Raw genomic sequence first — 15,477 nt, forward strand, 5'->3', positions numbered from 1 at the left:
GCGATGGTTAGCAGCTTCCTGTACAACTAGGTCGAGTTTGTTCTAAACTTATGTAGCTGTATGAATGATAAGTAGACCATCGCGTTGCGTTATTCCATTGCTGTTATATGAACGTTTTTGATTTTTGCTTGCCTATTAAAGTCGTGTGTGGTGCTGTGATACATTTATAAGTACTAAAATAATAAAACTATATCATTATTCAAAACGTGTATTAAATAATGTTTTCATCAGAAAATTCAATAAAATATCTTTGTTTTGCCGCAAGTGCTATAAATTACATTTAAAACCAAACGTGCCACTTTTTTAGTATGTACAAGTGGGTACTTTGCCGGCACGAGAATTATTCAGGGTTGGGGACACACTTACGAAAAACGTCGATTCTTTTATATTCCCACTAATCTTCCGTTATCAAAGTGCTTTGAACAAATAGGATCGCATTTTTATCGGAGCTAATAGAAACATTTATTTCTTTGAATAGGTCAACAAAATTAAAATATAAATAATGTTTTTTAAACTTCTTAACAGAAAGTGTATAATCAACGGCACACCTCACTGTTTTAAAGGGGAATAATAAAATCATTTGTTCTGATCGATTTTTTGTTTGTTTGCATCTACACACATTACAGACGAATTATATTGCAAAAATCAAAACAGAAAAGACATTAAAAGTAAACTTAACAAATATTGGAACTATGTAAATCTTAGAACAAAAAACTTCAACAATCTTAGAAAGAAAAAAAAAACTAATAAAAATATAAATAAATGAACTGAAAACGACATTACCAATATTAAGCTTTTTTATCTATAAGTGTCTACAACATTGATAGAAGACGAATAATTTAAATTATAAGTCAAAGCCCGAATGGGTAATGAATCAAGCTGGATTCACTTGTTTACCTGATTATAGATAGTAGAATTGACACGAAACAACTCTAATTCTCAACAAAGCAATATTTTATAATACTCGGCACTACAACTTGCCGATGAAACAAAATGGCATAATTTTCCTCGAAGAGTTGTTTTCGTCTGATTAATAAACTCGAGATATCTATTCTCTCTATGTTATATCATATATATATATATATATACCCATATATATATATATGGGTTAATATTCATTTTTAAAATACATATATGAAAGTGAAACCCATGGTAAATGTAAAATTTATAAAAGGTTAGCAATTCAGTTAAATGGGAAAAATCTTAATGGGCTTAATAGCAATAACGATCGAATCAATACTGATCGAATGGAGCGCGAGGGACCACAGAGATATATGTTATTGGATCAGGTGGTGGTATTTATAAAGTACCCACACAATTGCTGTAATATTAGGTACTGATTGGTACTGGGCAGTTTTTGTTGATTAAACCTTTGAACAACGCAATAACAATGTCTTGGTTGAACTAATTTTTTTCCGTTTCTTTTATTCATTTTCCGAGTGCTTCGAATAGTAACAAGTGGTAATAACAACAAATCGTTAGTCGTACCATTGTAATAGATCTTATATTTGCTAACCTAACCTTTCTCATTAAAATAAAACACAAAAGTCAATGGAACTTCTCAAAGTGGTTGGTTACATATTTATATTAAGTTCTTGTAGAATATTTTGCGCTCAACTAGTGAAAATACACGCCATAGGGACAAAAATATACTCGACACTGTTATTAACACCATCGCCTATTATAAGAAAATTTTGCATTTATCACGTGACTTGAGATTGTGTAGATACAAAGAGAAGATAGCCAAATCAGTGTTCAGATCATGTCTGGGGCTGAGCGTACTGGTTTTTCATTTATATTTATTTAGTATGTAGCGTGGGCAATATTATTCTCATTAAAGATTCCAATTTCGTTGGAATCTTTTCAGAATTGAATGGAGTCTTGTCGTCGGCGACTTTTATACGACAATACCGTTACTTTTTATATATTTAAAATACGAACAAGATTAAAAAGCTATTCCATACTTCACTGCTCATACAAATGCTGTTCTTGTACAGTCGAGGCCTATCCGCGGACACGACAGGTTTCCTGCCTATGCAACGTCCGTGCTAGTGACATTTGCCGTGCTGCAAACAAAGGTTCGTCTGGATCGTTAGCTTCAAGTGCACACTTTGTCTTACTAGACAGTTACCGTACCTGTAGCCCTTATTACGTGGAATCTACAGTTTATTCTCTTCTAATCATGTATGCTTTTTACCTTTGCATCAGACTGTTCTGCATTGTCAACCATATCGCGCCACTCTTTGAAAGACCACTTAATGTCTGTTTCATGCACGACAAATGTATTTTTTAATTAGAACAAATAGATATAAGTAGATGCCTACTACAATATTTAAAGCTACTTTCTGAAATGATGAGTAAAGTTTGTTAACTAATCCGACTAAATATTAAATGTTCATTGGTCGCCTATTACGTCATCGTCTGCCGCCAACCAATGATTATGATTAGATTAAAGTCAAATTATTGAATGTGATTTTGATCAGCGTTTCAGAAGCTGAAAGGTTAGTGATATTTTAAAGAATCAGTATTACTAAATTAATTTTATTAAGCAATTATGTCGAATAATAACACGATTACACACCTTTAACTATATTTGATTTATGATTTCACAATAACTGGTTATTTTATTACATTACAAAAGTCCTTAAACAATTGCAGAATTCAGCGGTTACGCTTTAATTCAACCGCAAACCATCGACATTTTAGTTAAGGCAATGGCACTAATTGAAATCACTTTCGTCCCCAATTTATAGTAGTTGAAAATTAATTGACCATCCTGTCGCAGAAACTAGCGTTGTTAACCGCGTACTCTTACCACTCTATACTACGCGTTTAATGACTCGATTCTCGAACTGTCAAATTTACCTGCATAGCTTGCTTACATTGAACTTTAAATACAAAAGTACAAAGCACATATTTATAAAACCTTTTTTGAAGTATAAAAGAGATTTTTAAAAGGGGCAATTTCTATGAACTCTGCACTTATTGTCCCGAAACTCACACTACTTCTTTCACAGAAATGTATGTAACTGAGCTTGAACGGTGAAATCTTTTGTGGAGTGCATGGGTTTTTAGATGGCGTTCAAACGTTACATGTGTAAACAGCTTTAAATATAGCTTTTACTTAAATAGTTTTTACGTTTGAATATAACAAAGCATTTTCTTTAAAAATAGCTAAAAAAGGTTTGCCTGTATTTTCTTTCTTCAACATTCACACAAACATATATTAATAAAAATGAAGTTGAAACCATAACAATATAAACCGAATAGTACAGTAGTAGAATATAGTTCGTACATATGTAGGTAAAACAGTTGATATGACAGGTACAATTATTATTATTTTTGGAACTCCCGAAAAATAAATCCAAAGATTTGTATTATACATTTGAAAGTTGTTTGTTAAATATTAAATATGTATATACATATAAATAATAAAAGTGTTATAAGGCAACATATAACCTTTATTTTTTAAAATAATTGCGACCGTATTTATTTATTTTTTTTAAATTAAAAAAAATAAAATTGTGTATATCTGCTGTCCACAAACATCTCGCAGAAAGTATTATACGGATTGTATACTGCCTTATTGATTGCTCAAGTATATTTTACCCTGAGTAAATACATGGAGTAATTTATACCCAACGATTAGAACCAATAAGGTCTCTAGCAAATTCGAATACATGGGGTGACTATAATCGCAGAAAATAATCGCAGCTTTTGTTATTGTAGATTTAATACGATTCAAAAAACGAAACAAATATAAATAAACTATTTCTGCTGTCTGCAAACATACCACAGAAATCATATAAGGGTCCGTATTAAGCTTTAGGTAAATATATTTTTCCTCAAATATACTAAGTAAATATATACATTAATTTTAAACCTGACGATTGTAAACAATGAAACTTTAATGTACAACGAAGACGTTAGTATAGTTGGGAACACAACCGCTTGTTGTAAACTTGTAACTATATTTATTATTCAACATTTACGAGAAGTACTTAACTATTTCGTTGCGATAAGCGAATTACGTAAGATGCTATCAGTTGAGCAACAAGTGTGAATGGGCGTGTAATTAGAGTCTGAGATATTTATATACTTATAGTGTAGTCAGTGTACATATAGTTTGTATTGGCAATGTTCGCTTCGTTAGCTAAGATTACTAAATTAATGAATTAAATATTGGAAAGCCTTAGCCTGTTTTTCTAGATTTAAAATTTGATTTTGTTTCAAATCATATGAAAGTAAATGTTTTGTAATAAATATAATTATGTTTAAACGAATTTACTCTTATTACTAATAAAATTTAAAGTAATTTTGTTTAAATATTCTACTAAAGTTGAAGTCAGCAACATCAAAAGCATCAGAAAGGAAATCATATAAAATTTCCTAACTTCAGAGTAGTTTAACAATTTCAATGTAAAAAGTTGTGATGTTCTGAACAAATTTGAATAAATCATAGTTTAGAGGTCTCTTGAGACTTGATTGAATACTTCGTTATTTTGGGTAGAAAAAATAAAATAAAATTTCGCCCAACGTGGGGCTCGAACCCACGACCCTGAGATTAAGAGTCTCATGCTCTACCGACTGAGCTAGCCGGGCTTATACAGAAATGATGAAATAGTATATTATATTACTGTACAGATAATAATTTAAAATACTTGTTATTTTATTAATCATCACAAGTTTATATTACATAAAAAAATTGCAAATGTCTACTACATTTAGTAGTAGTAACTCAACGTCATTGACCTCAATTTGCATCGCTAATACAATATCAACGCTAACATTTATATTTCCAGCATACATTTAGTTGCATTTTAGATAATTGATTTAGATTCATACAATAATGTAATTTTAATGTGTCCTCAATATAGAACAATTTCTTAAGCGAAATGTTATATATTTTAAAGAAACTTTGTAAGCATTGAGGATCAATTTACTTCATTTAATGTTCTACTAGCTTCCGAACGCGACTTTGTCCACGTATAAGCCTGTCTGTTAAATAATATTTACACAATCTTACACCTAAATTCACCTTACACCTAAACTCGAATCATTTCGTCCTATGGTGAAGACGATATGAAAATTCGTTTAGTAAACTACGGAACCGGTTTTCGTATTTTTGATTTCATGAGTTTATCGCGTTCAGACAGACACACTTTAGTAGGACTGTAGTATGTAGTGATACTAAGCAAAAGTACCTGAATTGTCGATTTTCACCTCTGAATATTAAATAATAATTCTATGGATTTTACAAATTATATAATTCATGAACAATACAATTTATATAGATCGTAAAATCAATGGATTTGGAGTAATTATATCTCTACCGCACTTCATATCCGCTGAGCAAATTATACGCTATGCTCTTAAATTTACTCAATCTGCATTATATACGTTACGATCGTTTATTGTTCATAATTAGAATTTGCATTCGAAAATTGCCAGTTTATACGTTTTCAATTCATTCATTGTCAACTTATTTTCAATATCGTCGAAATTTTATGGAAATCATTTCAAATATACATACCATGCTAAAAAGAGTTTTTACAGATATCATTTTCAATCAAACATTTCATTTTGACAAAATGGATAGACAGACCCCTTAATGGTAAGTCACCTTCGCTTCGTCCTTAAATACTGGTACTACAAGAAGTATTTAAACCATTCTTAATACGTTGTCTCTTGTGCCTCACTCTGGCTCACTCGTCTTTGAAACCGGAATACATCAATACTTTTTATTGCTTATTATATAATGTAGCTATAGGTTTCTACCCAGGCTGACCTTTTTTTTTTTTTATAGAATAGGAAGGCGGACGAGCATATGGGCCACCTGATGGTAAGTGGTCACCAACGCTCTTAGACATTGGCATTGTAAGAAATGTCAACCATCGCTTACATATCCAATGCGCCACCAACCTTGGGAACTAAGGTTTTATGTCCCTTGTGCCTGTAATTACACTGGCTCACTCACCCTTCAAACCGGAACACAACAATATCAAGTTGCTGTTTTGCGGTAGAATATCTGATGAGTGGGTGGTACCTACCCAGACGAGCTTGCACAAAGCCCTACCACCAGTAGACCTGCACAAAGACCCAACACCGATAACATGTATTATATACAGTAGTACTTACAATTACAATACATTGCACTTTGTATGCAACAAAAATACTAAATACTCATTTATTGAATCATTTTCGAACAACGGATATTAGTAAATAGTATTATTTTCCTTATGATAATAAAACATTTTATCAATTGTACGAAATTAATACGTTTTCTTTGAAGTAACCCACAAACGTTTCATATTTCATCGAATATAAACTGACCCAAATACATTTCGTAATTATCACGGGTTAGTCGCCTGAAGATCGCAGACAGCGATAAAAAATATTATACGGTTCCTTGAATTTTTATTTATGGGGTAAAATATAATATTCAACCCTTGACATCATATGTGTATCGAAGTTAAATTAGTTTCAATCGTTAGTAGTGTGTCATACATACCTACATATGTCTGTGCAGAAAGTAATATTGATTGCGACTTAAGTAAAACTTTAGGACCCGACACAAATGTTGGTAATTAGTGTTTTATCAGCTAATTGTTAAATTCGTATTTTATAATATAGGGAAGAACGTCTTTCGTGACGAAATTAGATTTACATTACTCAAGTTTGATTGGTTATGTAAACAGAATCTTTTTTAACTTAACCTCCGCATAATTAAAATCTTATAAGGACCTCAACCTTATTGGTCGTACTAAGACAATCGGTATGCCATAGCGTTGCATATGTGATGAGAAACTATGAAACAAGTTTGTAATTTGTGAGTGAGGTATTACAAATCTAGTATTGAATGTCCCTTATTCGACTTATCGTTAGAGTGATGGTCTGTAGATGGTTATAGAATATTAGTTTTGTTTTTCTTATAACCAATAATGATTATTAGTTGTAATTTAGTTGATTTTCAATTAGAGAAATGTATATATATTTTAAAAGGTGTAATATTATACGCTTAAAATGGTATTTAAAGCATATTTTTATCCATAAGTTATATCCGTATTTATCTTTTTATTAGATGACGAGGTGACGAGAACGTGCGTGTAGGTTTCATAATAATAAAAAAAGTTATGTATTGAAATTGTCTGCTAAGTATTTTGTCAATTTATCTCAGTACTTCAATAAAATTGATAGACTTCAAAAGTTGTAAAAGTCTTCTTTACTTAAGTTACGATTGCTTAAACGAATATAATATCTGCGTGTACTGTATTTTTATTATATTTTTTAATAATACTAGTTAGCTATTTACGTGCTGACCATAAAAAGGTTTTTTTTTCACTTTAAATATTATGACTATATTCACAATATCAAGAATAAAAATCATGTGATTTACAGTGTCTCATATTGATCAATGTCATGATCATAAACATAGCAATGCAATTTTATGAGGAAGTTCACACTTGTGCCAGATAATTTTTATTTATAATGCACACGATGCAGTGGGCTTTGAGCGGCATCCTCGAACCGGAAACCCCGTCTTGAAGGATATATATAGAACTGGCAGACATGAAAACATTACAAACACGACTTTAGTTGCTATTGCAATTATTACAAATTCATTAAATATGTAATTTTTAGAGGAAAATAATATGTGTTTCATGTGAATTGAGTAGTCAAGTTAATTGTTGATGCATTTAATTATTAATTTTTGAGATTACGTTTTTTAACCCGTTGTAAATATATACTTAAGTAATAAAATATATATGACATTAAAATTACATACAAAATTTTAAAAGATTTTCAAAATTATTGAAGTTAATCAAGAGGCTCTCCACAAATTATAATAAACTTAAAACTCAAACGATCTTAAAATATATTCGGAATAGCACCAAAATATAATTGGATACTATTTGCAGATGTGAAAATAAATAAGTTTAACGAGGCTTTTATCTTCCTATTATAAAGATAAAAGTAGTTTTTAGTTAAGATGTTTGTTACTTAGTTATGTTTGATTGGTATCGCTAAATCTATTTTTATGAAGATTATTAAAAGTAAAAAAAAAAACCATAACTAAAATATAATTTATGCGAAGTAGGCGGATAACAGTCAGTATGTTAAAGCTGTTACTAAATATTACGATATTAAATACTTACACATATATTATTTAATAGGACAATAAAAACTTTGCATTATATTTACGCTTCAATCCTTTTGAAATTATATACATAATGAGATTGTATCAATTAAATACCTAAGGACAATGATTGTTCGCATAATATGTAAGTATTTTTCAGTACACACCGTTTTGTTTAACTTACAGTCAATGGCACAAAATAAATACGCGACATGAATTTATTATTATCCAAATTATTGAACAATGTAACAATACCATTAATTGTACATTATTATTAGCTTTTGGTCTGTTTGTACGTCGTTCCTCCACATATTGTACAACGCTAAACAACGATATAAATTGTCCCTTGATCGATATCGCATGTCATAATGGTTTCATTCGCATGTCTGATTCGTACTATTTATGTGATAATGGCAGTAATATAAGCAACATGTAAGAATATAAGAGTCTTGTTGCAACGGCACCGTCTGGCGCCAAATGCAACATGGACCATCAGCCTTAATCGGACTAATCAGTATTCAAATCTCGTTCGTCCAACACACGTGAGGTCCGGACGAATTTCGAATCTGTTCCGGTGACTCATTGTATCCGTTTTGTCTATAGCGGATAGGTACATTCATACTAAATTAAATCTAATACAATCATGACATTTTTCATCTGCATAATTTAAGGTTGACTGGCTTGTTTGTTTGATATGACAACATTAAAAAATGTATATAAATTGGCAATAAATACATACTAGACAATTTGCTTTATAAATAACCTAACACATATGCAGGTGTCATATGTTGCAAACAATCTCATATTTAAGTGAGAGTTAGTTTATTAGTAGTTGAATTTGAACTGTTTTATTATAATCTATAATAAACAATTAATTTAACTTATATAAATTAAAACTTTGCATTTGTGAAACCGTATAATTAGGTTTCAGAAACATCACCCCTCTCTATCTAATGAGTCATGTTAAAATACATTGAATAATTTGAAAATGAAAATAGAAAAAAGTTTTTAGCTAAATTTTAGAGCTTATGATTAATACTATATTAGTGTAATTATGGTTTTTTTGTTAATGGCTTTTATTTGTGCCAGCAGGGAACAGATTATTTTGCCAAAGTCACTTGCGAATGAATGTAATTGATGTTAATTATTTTTAATTACCGTTAGAGAGCAGCAAGAGGGCAACTGTAGCGTAACTTAATAATGTTGACTTTTAAGTTAATTTAAACAAAGTTACAAATTCGTTGACATTGGCATGTATTTTAATTAGTCTTACAGTCAATTTACTTATTAAACTAAGTTTAATTGGCGAATTTAAATACTATGTTGTAGGGTATTAAAAACAATATTATTTTTTCAAAATAAACATTAAGTCAGAACTAAATTATGCAGTGCGAACTTTTATTTTATGGCTGCAATTTTTTTTAATAAGTTGCCGAATGACATCAAACAATACAAAAACTTAAAATGATTTAAACAAAAACAAAAGCATTTATTAATTAACGCATGTTACTATAATTCAAAAGAATATTTAAAATAGTTAAAACCGTACAATAAATATTTCAATTCTTAAACAATGATTGAATTTTTAAAATATAATTTATAAATGTAAATTTTCTAGACTATATGAATATATTGAAAAAAGGTAGTCTGATATTGTGCGTAATTATTTGTAGTATACATATATATGACATTTGCATACCAAATTATGGTTTTTGAGGCAGGATTGTAACAATTTTTTATATTATTTAATAAATAATTAATATGATTTATATATACAGTAACAGCCTGTTAATGTCCCACTGCTGGGCTAAGGCCTCATCTTTCTTTTGAGGAAAAGGCTTGGAGCTTATTCCACCACGCTGCTCCAATGCGGGTTGGTAGAATACACATGTGGCAGAGTTTCAATGAAATTAGACACATGCAGGTTTCCTCACGATGTTTTCCTTCACCGTCAAGCACGAGATGAATTATAAACACAAATTAAGCACATGAAAATTTAGTGGTGCTTACTCGGGCTTGAACCCACGATCATCGGTTAAGATTCAATCGTTCTAACCACTATTCCATCTCGGCATGATTATATATATAGTTAATGTTACATCACGTTCTATAGCAAAACAAAAGAAGTAATAATTAAATAAAACACAGTAAGCGTGCCATTTTTATGTTTCCTATTATAACTTTTTGTCATTAAAGGCTTCGCACATTCAAGGCAGGTCGGCGGTTTCACTAGAATTTTACTAAAGTAGTATTACAACAATATCTCCACAATTATACGGGACTTTCGATCTTATAATACAACTATAAAGCCTATATTTCTCTGTATAAATCATTACGCATATTTGGAGCTCTTTGATTGGTTGTACACCCTTGTTATAGTGGACAGCAACCTTAAAAGTGCATACTGCATTCTCTGTGACCACAGTTTTTATGTCGCAAAGTTTATTCCAACGTCACATTTCTTGAACTATTGCGTAATGAAACTTGTTTTATTAATTAATAATTGTTTTAATCATCAAATACTCACTACAAAACAATTAATATATAATATTAAGTATTCCCTTACCCTTTAATGAGTCTGCCAAGCGGCTTTCTGTCTCATTTTTTATTTTATTATTAAACTAAGATTATTTTTTAAAGTTTATAAAAATATTATCAAACTATAATATTTTTAACGTATTACTTCGCTAAGTTTTCGCTATGAATTCAGTGTTACGTAAATAATAAACACGCAAAAGTGAAGCTTCTTACTTCAGAAGCACGGGATACATTTGAATTATTTTTCAAGTAGATTATATTACATTTATGAGTAACTGTATGAGATGGCTCAGAGGTTAGAACACGTAAATCTTAACCGAAGATTGCAACTTAAATCTCGGGCCAGCACTACTGAAATTTCATGTACTTAGAATTAATTTGTGTTTAAAATTCATCCCATGCTTGGGGATGAAAGAAAACGTCGTGGGGTGATCAAGAGCGGTTCCAACCTCTGAGTCACGTAGGTCGAGTCAGGATAGGTTTCATTTCACGGTAGCATGCGAAAGCGATCCCGTGGCGCTTCTCGTTAAGACGGAAGGTACCGCTGGTTTTTTTAGTGGGTATTCCGATGTTCGACGCGCACTCGGCGCCTTGGACAACGTCGAGCCCCACATACCCCCACACTGTTCCCGTGGGGGAAATGCGTAACGCGTTTTTCCAGAGTTAAAAAAAGGATAGGTTTCATTTTTATAACAATAGTAAATCTAAATTACAAAGAAATAACATTATATTTTTTCACTTATGTATGTTTAGTGAACTACGTGGAGAAGTGCCAGTCCAGTTAGGTGGTCTTCTGCCATACACGCTCTCAGAAATTAACGCATGAACAAACTTGTGCCGCAGCAGCAATGTTGAAGGAGGTCCAAAAACACTCTCCTCGAGTCTTACTTTAACTCTTATATAAAAATATGACATATGTATATTATTTTTAATCTTGTGTTGAGCTATGTGAAGACTTATTATTTCCTTTTTTAAAAAGCAATACTCGTGTATTTCTTCATCTTCGGTATTTCTTTTTCGTTAATTTTTGATTTTGTTAAAATTACCATTGCCGCTTAACAATAACGGTTAGCCTACTCGTATTTTAACTTATCTTGTTTGCAATTAACAAAATTGATGAGCACCCAAAAATATAATGTTCTCCTTAACCTGTTGTTTAATCGTATTACAGAGTTAGCAAATATATGTATGTCATTAGGCTCAATAGCTAATAATAAACCCATCAAGTTTGGGCTTATATGTTTTGAATTAAATAATTCTGTACATTGCACTGACGACAGTGTATTTATTAGTTTCTTAAAAATGCGTTATTATTACCTTAAATCACAACAAGTAAATATGTATTCTAAATATTCGACATACAAGATATATTCTTACGGATAGGTATATCTTAAATGGCTGTGAAATAGCAAACAGTTTTTATCTTAATTAAATTAATTAATACCGAATGTGGACTTTATAGGTGTCGTAACAATTTTATATTTAGTAAAAAAACTGTGCTTTGATACTTACATGTATGTATACTAATATTATTGGGTTAGTTTGTTTGTTTGAAAGCTTTAATCTTGAGATTAGAGCGTTAAAAGATTGCAATTGAAGATTAATTTTTTTTCAAATTGGACTAGTAGTTCAAGAACGTAAGAAAAATCTTGGTTCGTTCATTGCCCGGTTATACTATACTAGTAGCTGATCTTGGCATCGTCCGCCTTTGGAGTGAGTGAGGTATTGGGTAAAAGTAGTCTATGTTCGTCCTTGGGGTTCAAACTTTCTACGCGCCAAATTTCATCAAAATCAGTTAAGTGGTTTAGCCGTGCTACTTTCGGATTTATAATATTAGTTTAGATTTTATGACGTTACACTACAATCCTTTTTTTACTGGTGGTAGAGCTTTGTGCAAGCTCATCTGGGTACCATCCACTCATCAGATATTCCACCGCAAAACAGCAGTTGAAGGGTTTGAAGGGTGAGTGAGCCAGTGTAATTACAGGCACAGGGGACAAAACATCTTAGTTCCCATATACATAGGTTGGTGGCGCATTGGTGATATAAGCGATAGTTAACATTTGTTACAATGCCAATGGCTATGGGCGTCGATGACCACTTACCATCAGGCTCATATGCTCGTCCGCCTTCCTATTCTATAAAAAAATATCATAAAGACAGAAAAGCAGTAACTTTTAAAGAAAAACGATCTGGAAAAAGAATATTGGCATTAAGTTATTAAGATAGTGCATCTTATTAACTTCAATTATATCTTGACCACCAGTTACGCAAATGAAACCGCGAGGTAAAGCTACTAGTAAATAGCTAGTTTTCGTATCAATTATAAAAATGTTGTGACGTAAACACTAATTTAAAACAATAAGAGTAAGCCCGGCTAGCTCAGTCGGTAGAGCATGAGACTCTTAATCTCAGGGTCGTGGGTTCGAGCCCCACGTTGGGCGCAACTTTTTGCTAATCTTCCTATTTTTGTAACAACCGCGTAAAATTTTAATGTCTTTTATTATAATTGATATAAAGTTTTTATTCCTAATTAAGGTATATCACTTTTATTTTAAATGATAATATTATATATTAACGGTATTTTATAAGTAATAAGAAATATGTACATTCAACTTGTAAAAAATATGTTTTAAATGGTAAGGTATGGTTTACTCCAGAACATAGTCACCTGAATAAACTTCAACATAATCAGAATAAATGTATTCATACCGATCAAACTTACCTAATTATTCCCTAAATACCAGATACAAAACACGGAAGAACATTAATTACGATAGAGTATGTTATTGTTTTCACTCGTTTTCTTTTTAGACGTTTCCAAATATACAGCGGAGTGAGCGGAACGGCGCGTGTGCAGCTATTTATCATAGAATACCTATATCTAGTGCTAAGTTTAGAAAGGGTGAGAGGCCTGACTAAGATACAATTACGGAAATAGATCAAAGGTAAAAGCAGATATATTTTTTTACTGTTTTTATGTTCTCGAATTAATTAAACAAATCAGATTCGGTTCTTTTATGATCTCTTTCATTCTTTTATGTACATACAATCTGTCTATTCAAATAATAATGTAGATTTTTTTAGGTTTTAATTGCTATCGCTATTATCCCATACAGCATGACTGTGTACTTTTACCTTTTAAATGTAAGTTTTTGAACTTACAATTAATTAAAACAAGTAATTAATAAAAACTCATTTATTTTATATACATTTGTATGTCTATAATTAGCAAAGCAAAATCCGTCAGCCACGCTGCTCAAATGAGGTTTGATGAGAATATGTGACATGCATGTTTTACTCATGAGATGAATTATAATTACAAATTAAGCATATGAAAATTGAATGGAGCTTGTCCGGATTTCAACCCGCAATCTTCGGTTAAGATTCACGTGTTCTGACCACTGGGCCATCTCGGCTCTTATCTGCGTAATCTGTCAATTACAAATGACAGTGTCCATATACAACGAAATGTCATGATGAACTGAGATAAACCTTAGAATTATCACTGTGATTAATATTAAAAAATAAGAAGGTAACGGTATATATTATTTTGTTGCAAAAACAATAACTTTGAAATATAGTTTTATTATGTTTTAAAATTATTATCGGAGTTTCACTGAATTTTGGCTATGACATTATTATGTGCCAATTTTTTCAAAGACTCTTGTTTCCGTGCCTTTTTGGAGCTTTTGTTTTTTTTTCTATCACTCCGTTATTTCGAATTGAATTCTTATACATTAAATACATATTATAAATACTCCATTTACATCTAATGCTATTCTTAAATACAATAAAGTATCATAATTTCCTCTTATTTATGGACCCTGGATCCACTCAACTTCTCGAAAACCACAACGTCTCTGTTCATTACTGTCATTTTGGTGTCTCTCGGATTAATTGTTTACCTATTTAAAGGTGTGGTACTTGAGTAGACTAAAGCTTTACCGTCTCATATCATGAGTGTTGTACGAGCTGATTAAAGGTTTATGGTTGGCGTATTGTAACGCATCCAATTAAGCACATAAGCGCTTCAGCAACCCGAAACCATTTCCAAGAGTTAACTTCATCGAGACCAAGCAGATAAAGGATGAATAAAATATTGAGTAAAAATCAAATGACAAATTTTTATTTTACAAGCAACTTTTGACAAAGTTCATAGTAATATATTCATAGTAATTGTTATTAAGTTGAAAATATGAATCATATCATATTTTCAACTTCAAAATTTCATATTTTTCAAAATATGAATCATATCATATTTTCAACTTAATAACAATTACTGGTTCCTTAAAAAATGTTTGATAAATAATTATTAAGACTATAAGATTGATAATTAATTAAGATTTACATTATATAGAATATAATTTCATAAGCGATTGATTTAATAATTGTAAGGTTTATAGTTATATAAATTCAACATTAAATTTCAGCACATTTGAAAAATGTAACATTTTCGAATTATATGTTTGTCTAATGGTGTGTTTTTACAGAAATATAAACAAAAAACTCGTTTGAATATAAAGTAGAATTGTCCTTAAAAAATGAATATGTTTACGAGTATTTTCTCTCTCTCCATACATAACAAAGTTCACTATAATGGATGGCATAGTATATAGATAAATTATTGTCTACTACAATATGAAGAGGATTAGTTATCATATCGTAACCCATATATGATGTCAATTAGATTTACTTATAAGTAAATTCGTAACAATATTTTTGCTTTTGCTATTATTTATTTAAAATACTTCATAAACATACCAAAATAAGAAATCGATAAAATATTATAAAATGGATTA

At 30.8% G+C, this 15,477-nt stretch overlaps 1 protein-coding gene and 2 non-coding genes across 3 annotated transcripts in view; 2 read left to right on the forward strand and 1 right to left on the reverse strand.

Annotated features, from left to right (window-relative positions):
* LOC126773616 (matrix metalloproteinase-2-like) overlaps positions 1–15,477 on the forward strand; it is a 152,816-nt gene that overhangs the window by 5,964 nt on the left and 131,375 nt on the right. The gene's annotated exons all lie outside the window — the stretch shown is intronic.
* Positions 4,530–4,602, reverse strand: Trnak-cuu (transfer RNA lysine (anticodon CUU)). Its single transcript has one exon. It is a non-coding gene; the product is annotated as a tRNA-Lys (tRNA).
* Trnak-cuu (transfer RNA lysine (anticodon CUU)) lies at positions 13,047–13,119 on the forward strand. Its single transcript has one exon. It is a non-coding gene; the product is annotated as a tRNA-Lys (tRNA).

The sequence above is a fragment of the Nymphalis io genome, chromosome 15, assembly GCF_905147045.1.
Source record: "Nymphalis io chromosome 15, ilAglIoxx1.1, whole genome shotgun sequence".
NCBI classification, from domain to species: domain Eukaryota; kingdom Metazoa; phylum Arthropoda; class Insecta; order Lepidoptera; family Nymphalidae; genus Nymphalis; species Nymphalis io.